Genomic DNA, 3,396 nt, shown 5'->3' with positions numbered 1-3,396 from the left:
AAAAAAAAATCTCCTGTTAGTTTTACATTACATTTTATGTTAATTTTGTATTATCTCTTCAAAGAGCTCATTTTCTCCAGAGTTCCGGATTAGTTATCTCTGACTGTATAACAAATTGCTCGAAACCTTTATGTCAGTTTTGGAGTCTGGAGCAAGCACAGTGCCACCAGCCGTGGCTTAGGGCACCTCCTGCGGCCCACCTGCCTGAAGGACAGCAGTCACCTCCAGACTGGTCCTTGGCTGAGAGATTTGCTTCCAAGCTTGCTCACCTGCTTCTGGGCACTTCTAGAAGGAAGAACCGCCAGTGACCCCAGGGAGACAGAGGGAGGCAGGGAGGGCAGGACCTGAACACTGTGTACCCTAACCTCCTCCTCTGCCAACCCTTGTGTGGTTTGGGAAGACCAGCAGAGGGCTTGGAATCAGGCCTACTGCAGAGGCTGGTACTCCATCTCCAAGTCTGGTTCTTCTCTTTGCACTTTATTCATTTTTGGGGGGTGCTCATCCATTTTGTGAGGCAGCTTCTGCTTGTGCCATAATCCCCAAATTCATCTGATCATTAACTCGCTTTCTTGAGTGGTTGGCACCTCCTGTGAAACAGTGCACAGCAGTCGCCATGTGACCTTTATCACAATCACCTCAACCCTGCTTCCACCTGGCCATGTAGCACACAGCCCTGTGTTTGTTTGATTCCCCCAGGACACCATGGCTCATGGCACTTGGAACTGAGCCTTCATTATTCTGGTGGTTGCAGTACTTAAAACAGCCTGGGACAAAGTAGGTGCTCATCAAATATTTGGGCCCGGGTGACAACCTCTGTGGTGGCTGGACTTCCGGATGCAGAGGGGGCCTGGAGTGGCACAGCCAACAGCTTAGGTGGTGCCAGGGGTCCTGCCCAGTGCAAGGAGCAGTTGCTACACTGGTTTAGGGACTGAGGCTCAGGGTCTCCGTGCTGGTGGAAAGGCCTCTGCAGCTTGGTGCCCCGCTCAGCCTTCCCGGATGTCTGCTGTGGCTACCTGCCCCCCTTCTGCAGAATGGGGTCTGGGGCCTGTTGGTCCTGTTGTGCATAAAGGGGAGGGGACAACCGGACACATAGGACACGGCCCCTGGTCGGTGGGGCATGCAGCAGCCTGCAGAACATTAAGCAAGTCCTGCACTGGCCCCTGTTCTTGACTCCTCCTTCCCTAGTTCCCTCCCTAGCTGTGGGGGAGGTCTTCTCTTACCACCACCTTCTAGGACTATAAATTCCACGAATCCTCGAGTGTTTCAGATAAAATCTGGACCTGACATTCGGACTGCGGCATACTCGCATCCTCCCACTAAGTCGCAGGTACCAGGCCAAGAGGCTCCTCACCTGCACGCAGGGAAGGCAGGAGCACAAGCAGGTAAGGAGGAGCTGCCACCACCTCACCCAGGGAAGGGGCAGGAGGCACATAGGAGGCCCCTAGCTGGGGTTCCACTGCTTTGGACTTTCTGTGCTGATGCTTCTTTCTCTCTGGTGCTGTCTGCTGTTTAGCCTGTTTCTTCTTTAATTCTCACGAGAAATCAGTTATCAGAGCTGGTCACCAAGTGAAAAATGTCTAAAGTTATGCTGAAACAAAGTCTCACTGTAGACTCAAAGTTCCAGGGCAACTAATAGAGTCTCAAGTCCACACACCTGACTGACACCCAAAAAATCGCCTAGAAATCTCCTGCTTCTGGTCCCCTTGCTGGATTCAAAGTGCAAGCTGTACCCCTTCTTAGACGATACCCTGTTGCCTAATTGCTCAGGACTCAGACTTTGGGGAGAGATGGCCTCTGAGCCCACTGGAGTTAATAAAGAACTTCCCTCCTCCTCTCTGAGTGCTCACTGAATTCTGTCATAACAGGGTTCCCTGTCAGGTTCCCTGACAGGGCAAAGGCTGTGCTGGTCTGTGTGCCACCAGCCTGGAGTCGCTGGGCAGTGGCCTGCGACTCTACTTGAAGAGAATGAGGTGGCACCTCCCGTCTTGGTTTGAAGGGTCTTCCTTCCTGAGTGGGGGTCGGCTGGCCTCTGCTGTGCACCCCACTGGATGTTGGGGGGAGGTGGACAGAAGTGCCAGAGACTCCTCTAGGGCCCGGTAAGACCCCTGGGAGTCAGCTTGAGATAGTCCCATCCCCATGGATTTAAGGGGTGCCCGATCAATTCCCAGAGCCCAGTTTTGGGGACAGGTAGGAACTCCTGTAGGAGGGAAATGTCATTAATAACGTCCGAATGACTGACTGTTTTTGATCGATGTGCATGTGAAAAATCTCCATGGCTGTAGCTACGGAGACTGAGCGGGCTTGAAACTGCAGTTCCGTGGCGATGTCACATAGCAGAATGGTGACTGGCCCACTGCTGGACAGCCCAGCCCGAGGCTTGTAGCTCTCCATAACTGGGACGTGCCTGAGGTCTGGCGAGGGATGTGGCCAACCAAGTGCCTGCACGTGTCCCTTGCCCGCTTGTCGTGACACCAAACATGATGGGAGGGGCTCAGAGGAAACTTACAGTCCTTGACTGCATGCTCAAATTAAAAAAAAAAAAAATACAATAATTTATTTTTACATCATTTTGTGCCTTTTTCCATCTCAGTTGTAATCCCCGTGGTGCATGCTCAAAAAATTTAAAAGGAGACTCCAAGAGGATTTTTTTTTATTTTGTAACAGTTTATTTTTACATCATTTTGTACTTGTTTTTTTCCATCTCAATTGTAATCCCAGCGGGTTTCCCATCACCAAGTCACCGGGTGTGCCATCACCATAATCCCATGCACTTCCCTCCCCACCCCCGTTTTTGATCCCATTCCCCACTCCACCCCCACAAAATGTCTCTGGTATATGGTTGTTCATTTTTCTTGTTATTTTCTCCCCTGTCCATTATACTCCTGCTATGAGTGAAACCATCCTGTATTTTTCTTTCTCTTTCTGACTTATCTCACTAAGCATGATCTTTTCCAAGTTGCTGCAGAAGACATGTGTTTCTCTTTTTTTGGTTGCTGAGTAATATTCCATTGTATATATGTACCACATCTTTTTTTTTTTTTTTTTTAGATTTTATTATTTATTTGTGCATACAGAACTGGGGTACAGGCCAGAGGCTTAGGGGCGGCGAGAGGCTTCACGAGAGACAGAGCGGGGAACAGAACAGGCAGATCGACGAAGTACACTGCTGAGGGGAGCAGCGGGCGGGTCAGGAGAGGTCTGCCACGCCATGTGGTCACCTCCGGGGCAGGTGGGGATCGAACTCATGGGGAAGCGGCTTTAGATTCTCAGTGCTGTGCTTTGACCCGCTGCGCCACCAGGGAGGGCCCTGTACCACATCTTTTTAATCCAGTCATCTACTTTTGGGCATTTGGGCTGCTTCCATGTTTTTCCAATTGTAAATAAAGCAGCAATAAA

This window comes from Condylura cristata, unplaced genomic scaffold, assembly GCF_000260355.1.
Source record: "Condylura cristata isolate star-nosed mole 26May11 unplaced genomic scaffold, ConCri1.0 scaffold00045, whole genome shotgun sequence".
Taxonomy (NCBI): domain Eukaryota; kingdom Metazoa; phylum Chordata; class Mammalia; order Eulipotyphla; family Talpidae; genus Condylura; species Condylura cristata.
This window is presented reverse-complemented; position numbering follows the sequence as displayed.